A 10,325-nucleotide genomic window follows, 5' to 3' on the forward strand; every position below is an offset into this window, starting at 1 on the left:
CATAAAAGAAAGTTCACGGCCTTCCTAAATAAATGCTTGTATTGTTTCATTAGTCCCTTGTTCGGAACATCTGGGGCCTGCTATCCTGCAGAAGCAGAGAGAAGATGGTCTCTTCCACAGTTGTGTTCAAGGTATCTTATCATCCCAAAGCAACGTATTGTCGAAGAGTCGTAGAACCAGCAGCGAAAAGGGCAGGAAGGCTGGATTAATAACTTCCAAACTTGTTGCAAGTGATCGGCATAAGCCTCCTTGCGGGGTGTAAATGTTTCTCAACATATACTCTAATAGGTCATCGTGGTACTGGCTTGTGCCAGGATCAAGCTGTGCTATCTCCACCGAAAGAGAGAGCCCGGAGAGCCACAGCTGATCAGAGTGGTCAATACCAAACCCAAAATGTTTATTGAGGTACATAACCAGTGCAATAACAACCTAAATGAACCCACAAAGTACATACGAAAACGGTATCCGTATCAAGGAGAGCTTAAAATGAACGTAAAAGATACAGGCTGTGAAAATCTCTGGTTTCGTGCTACAATGAATCGACTCAGGTGGATTTACAGGTGTAAATATAAAAATATAAAAACAATATAAAGTTTAAAGTTAAAAATTTATAAGCCAAGCTCAGAGATAAACAATATATGGAGGACTCTATTATCATGTGTCCAATGCCCCCTGTAAGGGTGGTCAGTACTGCTCTTGATGGACTTTGGTTCAGTTCAGTTCTTGCCTGTAGAATGCAAGAATCGCCTCCTGGAAATTGGACAAGATTTTAAAAAAAAATAAAACTTGTGGGCCTTTTTTTTAAAGGATCAAAGGATTCTGTTAAATAAGCATGGGTTGACACAGGCTCATTGTGTGCTAAACTAACTGTAACAAGCTTTGTGTAGTGGTTAAAGCCTCAAGTTTACACACACACACACACACACAAGCTTTGTGTAGTGGGAGACTCAAGTTCACACACACATGCCCATGAAGCTGCTTTATGCTGAATTAGACCATTGGTCCATTAAGGTCAGTATTGTCTACTCAGACCTGCAGCAGTCAACAGATCAAAGTCTTTACATCATTTACCACCTGATCATTTTAACTGGAGAGGCCAAGGATTGAACCTGGGACCGTCTGCATGCAAAGCAGGGGCTTTTCCACTGAGCTGTGGCCAGTGCTCATTTCGAGGGGGAACACGCTGGAACACAGTTCCGGCAGTTCCCCAAAGAGGTCACATGACAGGTGGCCCCGCCCACCTGACTCTTGGCCATTTGGGGCCCATTTCAGCCTGGATTGGGGCCAAAACAGCCCGGATTGGGCCTGTGACAGGTGGTGGATCACTCTCCCGCTCAGCAGTGGCCTGATCCTGACCACTGTAGGCCCCTTTTCAGCCATTTTCAGCCCCTTTTTGCCATTTTGGGCCCAATTTTGGCCCTGAATGACCAGGATTGGGTCCAAAACAGCCAGGATAGGTGATGTCAGGGGTGTGTGGTATATGCAAATCAGTTATGCTAATGGAGCACTTCCAGTGATATCAAGGGGCGTGGCATATGCTAATGATTATGCTAATGAGTTCCTCCAGCTCTTTTTCTACGGAATGACCCCTGGCTGTGGCCCTTCCCCTTTTAATCCCAAGGGTTCAAATCCCAACAGTGCCATGCAGCTCACTAGTACAATATTTGAGTCCAGTAGTACCTTAAACGCCAGCAATTTTGTTAAAGGCTCTCGCAAGGCAAAGCTCTCTTTGCCAGATACAAATAGAATGAAGATCCATCAGCCGCTACATCTAGGTCAGGTGGGAGGCTTTATAATAACAACAACAACAATAATAACATTCAATTTATATACTGCCCTTCAGGATACACTCAGAGTGGTTTACAAAGTGTGTTATTATCATCTTCACAACAATCACCCTGTGAGGTGGGTGGGGCTGAGAGAGCTCTGAGAGAGCTGTGACTGACCCAAGGTCACCCAGCTGGTTTCAATCAGAGGAGTGGGGAATCAAACCTGGCTCTGCAGATTAGAGTCCTGCTGCTCTTAACCACTACACCAAACTGGCTTAAAGAAGAAAATAACAATGAGTAGTAAACAACGTAATGTGCATCTTACCAAAATTTTAATAGAAGAGGATTGATAGGAAGAGAGAGAGAATGCCTTATATTAAAAGCTACCACTCAGTCTTCAAAAGGGCTAGATGTCTGCTATTTCCTCATTAACATATTATATCAGAAGCAGACTGATTTCCATCAGTTAATAAACTGTGAAGCTTCTTGTTTATTCATCTACCAGTTAGATTAACACAGCCATCCAAAGCAGAAGGGCACTTAGAGTTTCCAACTCTGCCTTGGCAAATGCCAGGAAACTTGGAGGGAAGAGTTTGGGGAGGATGTGATATCACTGCCAGGTGACACTCTAGGCTACCTCTCCTATGACATTCGATTTATATATACCGCCCTTCAGGACAATTTAATGCGCACTCAGAGTGGTTTACAAAGTATGTTATTATTATCCCCACAACAATCACCCTGTGAGGTGGGTGGGGCTGAGAGAGTTCTGAGAGATCTGTGATTGGCCTAAGGTCACCCAGCTGACTTCAAGCAGAGGAGTGAGGAATCAAACCCGTTTCTTCAGATTAGAGTCCTGCTGCTCTTAACCTCTACCCCAAACTGGAGTCAGGATGCAGTTCACTGTGTGACCTTGGACCAATCACTCACTTGCAGCCTAGCCTACCTCACAAGGTCATTGTGAGGATAAAAAGACGAGGGGATATCCGCATATGCTATCCTGATCTCCTTGGCGAAAGAGGGCAAGGAGGTACTTATTTATTTACCTCATTAATACCCCATTTTTCTCCCTGATACAGACTCAGAGTGGCTAACAACATTTCCCCCTTCTCCATTTTATGCTCACAACAGCCCTTTTGAGGTAGGGTAGGCTGAGTGTGTGTGACTGGCCCAAGGTCACCCAGTGAGCCTTCCGTGGCAGGATGGGGATTCAAAACTGGGTCTCTGAGATCCTAGGCTGACACTTTAACCACTACTCACTAAGAAGAATAAATAAACGCAACTGCTGCGGTCTTCCTCGCAAAGCTGTTTTACAGCCGATCCAGCTGGCTGTAAGATGGAAGCTTCCATTTTACTTTGCCCAGGGCCTCTAGAAACCCTTGGGGCGCCACGGCCTATTTCCTCTGAGCCCCTGGGCCAAACTCAGATTAACTGGCACCATTGGGCCATTTGTTATGTTTTTCTAGTACAGAGCTGAAGTTCCAGCCAAGAACCACACCATTCCCCGCAGGTAGCTATGAATGCAGTCTTGGCTTGGAGCATTTCACTTGTAAAAGGAAATTCGGGAATATAATCCATTATTAAAATATGCCAGAGTCGGCTTTTCTTTGCCAACAGTTTCTCTCATTATGAAACCGGAGGAAGCTTGGAGGGGTGATTGACAGATAGACTGAAAAGTACATCGATGTTGTGCTGTTTTTTTGTTGTTTGTTGAAAAACAAAAGCCAGCACCGTACAGCGATTAGAGCGTTGAACTAGGATCTAGGAGACACGAGTTCAAGTCCACACTCTGGCATGGAAGCATGCAGGAAGCTTGGGCCACTCATTCTCTCTCAGCCTATCCTACCCTACAGGGTTATTGTTATGAGAATAAAATGGAAAAGAGGAGAACGGTAAGCCACTTTAGCTGTACCTCCTGAAAAATACTGGTCAATTGGTTTTAAATGGTTTGTCTGCCTCCCTGTTAGTTGTCTTTCAGCCCAAGGGCCATCAACACAGTTTGTAACAAGCCCAATGACTGAAACATTTTTCATTCTCCCTGCATTTGTTATTTAGAGGTAGATTGCTTCTGCGTATGGAGTTTCCATTAGCGCCCCACGCTAAATCTCTTTTCATGACCGATCCCCTAAGAATTTGTCTAATCATCTTTTAAAAAGACAGTTAAGATAGATGTTTATCTTGTGAATTATGTGTTGCGTGATGAGCGATCTCTTTTTCTCAGCAAAACGTAACTAGCTCATCAATTTCATTCAAGCTCTTGTGTTCCAAAAAGAGTTCGGCTTCACCCATCACAAACCCACAAAAAGGCCCTGTCATTTTTTGGGCTCCGGGACATCATCCCACCTCAGTCCTGTAATGTCGGTCCAGAATCACCGCCTCTCTTTTGAAGCAATTTCAAATTCTCCCAGCTGCCCTGGTTCCTGCTCCACTTCCAAGTTCCTGTCTGGAGATACACGGGATGTGATACAAAGCACATTGAAAACCAAATTTGTTACACAAGGAAACTTAACTTCTTCTGGGAGCAAAGCCTGCCACAGTGTTTCCTGATAGGTTTCTTTCTTCAGAGTAGTCAAGGAGTCTTTTACTTCGTCATTAAAAAAATAATGGAACAGATTTGTATTTAAGAGAAAGCTATTATAGTGGAATAGTTTTGATACAACCCCAGGGCTCATTTCGAAGGGGAACGCGCAGGAACGCAGTTCCGGCAGTTCCCCAAAGAGGTCACATGTCAGGTGGCCCCGCCCACCTGACAGCCATTTTGGACCCATTTTGGCCTGGATTGGGGCCAAAACAGCCTGGAGCCGGCCTCTGACAGGTGGTGGATCACTCTCTTGTTCAGCAGAGGCCTGATCCTGACCTTTTTGGGCCCCTTTTCGGCCATTTTCAGCCCCTTTTTATCATTTTGGGCCCAATTTTGGCCCTGAATGGCCAGGATTGGGTCCAAAGCAGCCAAGATAGGTGGTCAGGAGGTGTGTCATATGCAAATCAGTTATGCTAATGACCCATTTCTGCTGTTGGCAAGGGGCATGGCATATGCTAATGAGTTATGCTAATGAGTTCCTCCAACTCTTTTTCTACGAAATGACCCCTATACAGCCCTAACACCTTGCTTCAAGGAATAGTAATTGCCACCAGATTGCTTTAAAGAGAGAATTAGACAAATTCATGGTGGGTAAGTCCAACAATGGCTAAATAGAACCTCCATACTCAGAAGTTTACATTAAATATCAGTAGCAAAGGGGGCCAAATTTCAGGGCTGTTGTATTCCTAGCCTGTTTTTAGCTTTCGTAGAAGTATCAGGTAGGCCACTGGGGGGAAATAGGGTGCTGGACAAGAAAGCCAGCATTAGGTAATGGTTAATGTCAGACTATGGGCTGGGAGACCCAGGTTCGAATCCCCACTCGGCCATGGGAGCTTGCTGAATGATTGATTTTGGGCCAGTCACACACATTCTGCCTAATCTACCTCACAGGGTTGTTGTGAGAATGGAGGAAAAGAGAACCATGCAAGCCACTTTGGGTCCCCATTGGGGAGAATAAATGAAGTAAATAAATCAGTAAATAGGTGAACTTGCAGCTGCTGCAACACTCTTGCTGCAAAAAAGCAAAAGGCAGAGCCAGTCTAGATTCAAATGAGGGGTGCATCAGCATTTAAAAAGGGGAAAAATATCCCCATTTTGGGGGGGAAATGATACGCCTTACAGTTGCAAGAATCTTCTGGCAGGAAAAGCGGAGCCAACATGGTTTCAAGGCAACCAGGGAGGCAGCTGAACGGCACGGGGCTGCCTACTGGCAGCGTCCCAGAGGAAAATGAGAAGCCAGCCTGCTGGCCAGATCTTCCCTAACTGCTCAACAGAGGGTGCTGAAGGTGGGACAGACCCGCGGGAAGAGATTTCTAACCATGAGCGGGAGCTTGTTTATTAAACTGCAGATGGGGAATTTAATATATTCAGCATTTAAGAGCATCTCTTTGCACGCTCTGATCCAATGTCTGGCATTTTCAGTTAACAAATTACAAGTTGAAGAGGCTTCGTTATTTGATTTCATTTCATTTATACCCCTCCTTTCTCTCCAGCGGGAGACCCAAAGCAGCTTACATCTTTCTCCTCGCGTCCATTTTATCCTCACAACATCCCTGCGAGGTAGGTTAGGTTGAGAGCATGTGATTGGCCCAAGGACACCCACTGAATTTCCGTGGCAAAGTGGGGAAAGAGCTTTCTCTGCCTAAGTTTTCTAGGGAGCTGCTGCCAGTCACAGTAGCCAATACTGAGCCAGATAGGATGGATCTGGGCAGATATACAGTGGCTTCTTAAGTTACCTTTCACTTCCTACGATCTCTTTACAAGGTTACCTTACTGAAATGCTGATCAAATTCAGTTTCATTCAAATGAACTTAATGAAGCATTAAAAAGGCAAACAATTGATTAAAGCATAAATTTCAATTAATTCATACCCACAGCTCTACCATCCAATCTTCTGTTAAAGATTAAAGTTAAGTTTTTTCCCCGACTGCCGTCAGAATGTTTTACTGAGTGTAATCCGCCCTGAGCTTGCCTGTGTGGGGAGGACGGAATAAAAATCAGAAATAAAAATAAATAAAATGATCTTTTTTTTTACACCAGTGTGGAATAGTGGTTACTGTTAAAATAGGATCTGGAAGATGCAGGTTCGAATCCCCACTCTGCCATGGACACTTGCTGGGTGACCTTGGGCCAGTTGTACACTCTCAACCCAACCTACCTCACAAGGTTGTTGTGAGGGGGGGGGAAAGGGATGAGAGAACGATGTAAGCTGCTTTAGGTCTCCACTGGGGAGAAAGGCAGGGTATGAATGAAGTAAATAAATAATCAAGAAAGGTGGAAAACCAAATTTATTTTTAACATTTCAAGGCAAGCCAGCTCTGAAAAGGTACCCTTGGGCTTCAACCAACCCTTTCAAATCCATGTAGAGAGTGGAAAAAAGCACACACAATTTTTTGCACGTTTAAAGTAACAAGTCACAGTGGAAAATAAATCAAGCTGGCCAAGCAAGCACCGTCGCCTGTGTCACAATTATTTCCAGCCACCCTCCCCTTCTTTCCTGGATGACGCAGATGCCTTGCAGCTCCCCTCCAGATTTCCAGCACCCAAAGCCACTCTGCTCAGCCCTTCGCTGGGCCAGCTGTTTCAAGCTGAGCTTCATTCCTCCTTGGCAGCCACCAGGAAACACTAACCAGGCTTCTTGAGTGCTTGGAGTTTTAATTGACGGGCAGCTCTGGCCCATTTTGCCACTCTTTGGAACTCTGGACTAATGCTGCCCTCTAGAGGGCTCAGCAGACATGAAACAAAGCGCCTGGTGCACGCTGGACGGTGAATGGCACGTAGTTCTGTCTCTAGTAACATCCTAGTAACTTTACTGATATCCAGGCCACACATAGTTGGGTTTGGGGTTTTTTGTTTGCATTAAAATTGGGCACATGCTCAAAACGGATGTCTATGTATAGATGGGAGTGGACCCCTCCCATACACGTGCCACTTGGACTGTTGCTTCTCCCCTCTATCCATATGCCATGCATGAAAGTTGATTTACAACCACGTTACCACTTTTCTGTACTTTAAAACAAGAGATATGATCGCCGTCTTTTAACTGGTTCTTGTTTTCCTTTGTTCTCTCTGCACAGAAAAACAAAACACCTGCCTCTTCAATTGCTGTGCCTTCTGGTCCCCTTTTTTTATATCCGTGAAATTGAAAAGTCTGTTCCTTTTAAAATCAAAAGAAACTTTGGCAACAGGCGTGAAATGGTAGTGACTCTGAATGGAAAGGGTGGCTAATGAATTATAAGGAGATAAAAGACAGCCCTAGATATTGGCAGCTCAACTTTATCGGTCGTGTATTAAAATATAAATTAAAAAAAATTATTTGAAACATGTGAGAGCTCAGCTTCAACCGAACACAAATTTTCTGCCTGGCTTGAACAAATCTTCATACCATTTTTTCTTACTGATGATGTAGCTTTTAGATTTCTCTCTAGGGCTAGCTAAGATTTTCCATCTTCACTCCAAATGTAGCAATTTGCTTTTTCAAAGTCTGAAGAGGGCGGGGGGGGGGGGATAGCCCACCAGCTGTTCAAAATTTGGCATGTTTCACACTCCATGGAGGATTAGGGCCTCTTGCTAAATCCAGACTTTAAAAAAAAGTACAGAATGAAACTCGAAAATCAAGCTTTCTAGGCTGTTCCCCGACAGTCACGGAACGTAGCCAATTCTCATAGTTCTGAGAGTGTTTTGAGCAGCACGCAGATAAGCACAACGGGGTAGTGTGAAAATGCAGCCTAAAGCACTCAGATCTAGACTTAAGGCAACTTTTTTCTCCGGCTGGCTTTTCTCCCTCCCCAAACCCTCTCCAGAGGGTGATGGCAGAGCATGCCTTTAAGAAGAGCCTCTGGTGTGCCTCATTTCTAGTCTACCAATCATCAAGAAGCTGTGCTGTTTTTAGATTGTCCTGCAGAGGGGATGGGTTGTTCAGACTCTTCTGTGGTTTTACACTATCAAGATTTCAGGCATTTCCCTTATTTTTATATCATTACAGTTGTTTTGTAGGTACAAATGCCTCCCCAAACACTTTGGAGCCCCAGGCTGCCCTGAAGACTGCAGTCTAAACAAACTGCATTTACTAACTGAAAATATGAAGTGGCGTTACAGGAAGTCAGACTATTGGACCATCAAGCACAGTGTTGTCTACTCTGGTGAATGGTTGTTCCTCCAGGGCCTGGAGCAGAGAGAGATGCCATTCTCACTGCTGGTATCCAAGATCCTTTCAAACTGGAAATGTTAGGGATCGAACCTGGGAACTTCCGCATGCAAAACAGATGCCCTGCCACTGAGCCACAGCCCATGCCCATTCATCACACTGAGTTCCTCTGCATGTGTGTTGATTGCTATGAAGCAATCCCTAGGCCAAAACAAGAGTTTCAAGACTCTTGGGAACTCAGATGCAGCACTCCGAATGACTTAATTTTCATCCCATCTTTTCTGAAAACATCACATACCGCTAGCCCCTGATATCAACTCCTGGACCAAATACCCCCAATTGGGAGAAAGTGGTTCTCCCAGGACTGGGGTAACAAGTGGCAGGAATTCAGCTGAGAAGGATCTTTAGCTCAGTCCCCTGCAGCTCCAGTTCGAGGACTGCAGGTAGCATGGACAGAAAAAGACCTCTTACTGGAAGGTTTCGGAAGGGCAGAGCAGACCAGACAGAGCAGTGGCCTGACTGCACAGAATGTACTCTTAGTGCTAATCCTCTTACACCGAAGTTTCCAAGAATCACTCCTGAGTCACATTTTAATAGCAAAGGTGCCTTGCCGCATGCATTGCTTGAATGCTCCCATACTGGCGGTGCCCTTGTGTGCACACATAGCTAGCGTGTGAAGATGGGAGTCAACTGCACCTTTTCCTATGACATGGTATGTGCAGGGGTGCTGTTCCCTCCCCCCCCCCATTCAACCACACAAGCCCCTCAGTCCAGGAATAGCATTATCCCTTGAAGATGGTCAGAGCCAAACTCATGGCTATGTCCCACCCCACCCGGCAGCATCCAAATTGCGAGTAAGAAGTAAATGAGCCAGGTTTGGAGCTTGTTCTTTCTTCCTCGCTTCTGCCTGGTCTGCAAAACAGAAAACAAAACCCGTGGCCCAGATAGCAAACTTGGTTCTCTCTCCCAGCGGGGAGGAAAGAAGCCTTTTCTAGAGGAGAAAAGTGGGGGAAGTGCCTCTTGGTCCAATGCAGGCTTGTCTTCCAAAAACTGTGTTAGCGCAGCCAGAACGGAGAGCACCCCCTATCTGGCTCACTGCACTGCCACCATAGGGTGAATCTCTTCTGCAGAAGAAAATACCGTACGGGCATAAAGGGGAGATGCTGGTATAAATCTGGGGGGAGGAGGACGGATGTGTGCCAGGGAGCCTTGCATCGGTCGCACGTCTATCTGGCAACATGTCCACTTGAGTCTTACAAGCACACCTCTCTCCTTCTTCACCTCCTTTGGTAGTAAACAGCTGCAACCGCAGCATACCTTTGGCAAGTGACAAGTCTTGCTGCCTGGTGTTAATCAGCCACACCCTTGACAAATGCAGTCCTTTAAAAACCGATTTAAACACAAATGGAAAGATCAGACTTTGCACCTTCTCCCTTGCTGCTCCTGATGACACCGCCCTTCTGGTCTTCCTTCAAATCTCTCAAGCCCTTGGTGTTCAGTAAAGTTTTCGGCTCAGCCCTTAGATCCACCCAAATCAAGCCTTGTTTTCCTCGCCTCTCTCCTTCCCTGGGAATTTCCACCATCCTATTTTGCACCGACAAGAATTCCATTAAGGAAGGAGAGATTCTCTTGGCTTGAGTTGTTCTATCAAGCGTCACGCCAACTGATGGCACTAAACCATTCGGATACATTGAAGAATATTGGAGGAAGCCAGAGAATGTTTTCTCCAGAGTAAGCCACGCAGTAAGACTTACAGCTTGCACCAGACACATTTATCAAGCTCAAATACATATTTCTCCATAGGGAAAAAAAGCCATAGAAACATCTA

The sequence above is a fragment of the Eublepharis macularius genome, chromosome 18 (assembly GCF_028583425.1).
Source record: "Eublepharis macularius isolate TG4126 chromosome 18, MPM_Emac_v1.0, whole genome shotgun sequence".
Classification (NCBI taxonomy): Eukaryota; Metazoa; Chordata; class Lepidosauria; order Squamata; family Eublepharidae; genus Eublepharis; species Eublepharis macularius.